The sequence below is a fragment of the Nicotiana attenuata genome, chromosome 7, assembly GCF_001879085.1.
Source record: "Nicotiana attenuata strain UT chromosome 7, NIATTr2, whole genome shotgun sequence".
Taxonomy (NCBI): Eukaryota; Viridiplantae; Streptophyta; class Magnoliopsida; order Solanales; family Solanaceae; genus Nicotiana; species Nicotiana attenuata.
Window position 1 is genome coordinate 42036373 of NC_031995.1, and position 569 is coordinate 42036941.

Here is a 569-nt window from a genome sequence, read left to right on the forward strand (position 1 = left end):
CTTATCTGCGAGAGGCTATGTAACCGTTAGGAAAAATTTCTCTCTATTTGACTTTCCCTGTCGTGCGAGATTTTGACATCTACATACCTAAACCTCTGTCTTCTACTCTCTCACAGATGGTGAGGACACGTACCTACCCGGAGGTGATCGAGGCCACCGCCGCCCCCTACTGCAGCTAGTCGGATAGTCGGGGCCGGGGTAGAGTTCGAGGACGCACACGTGGTGCAGCGAGAGCACCTGCGCGAACTGCCGCTGAGGTACCACCAGCAGATCCACCCGGAGCCCAGGCACCTGACACGCCTACTACTACTACTACTCCACGTCCTTCGAGGAGTACGTTTGGCACTAGTTCATGAGTATGTACACCTACGTTTGGCTCGAGGCGAGGATTTCGTTTTCCCCTTGCTGCACGCCACACTCCCGACGGCCGGGGAGGGGGCACAGACTCCCGCCGCCCGCACTTCTGAGCAGAGAGCGCATGTTGAGATTATCCCTTCGCCGCCTACGGCACCAGTTCAGCCCGAGGGCATGGCAGCGGCTTCCGAGCAGGAGCAGATGAGACTAGAGAG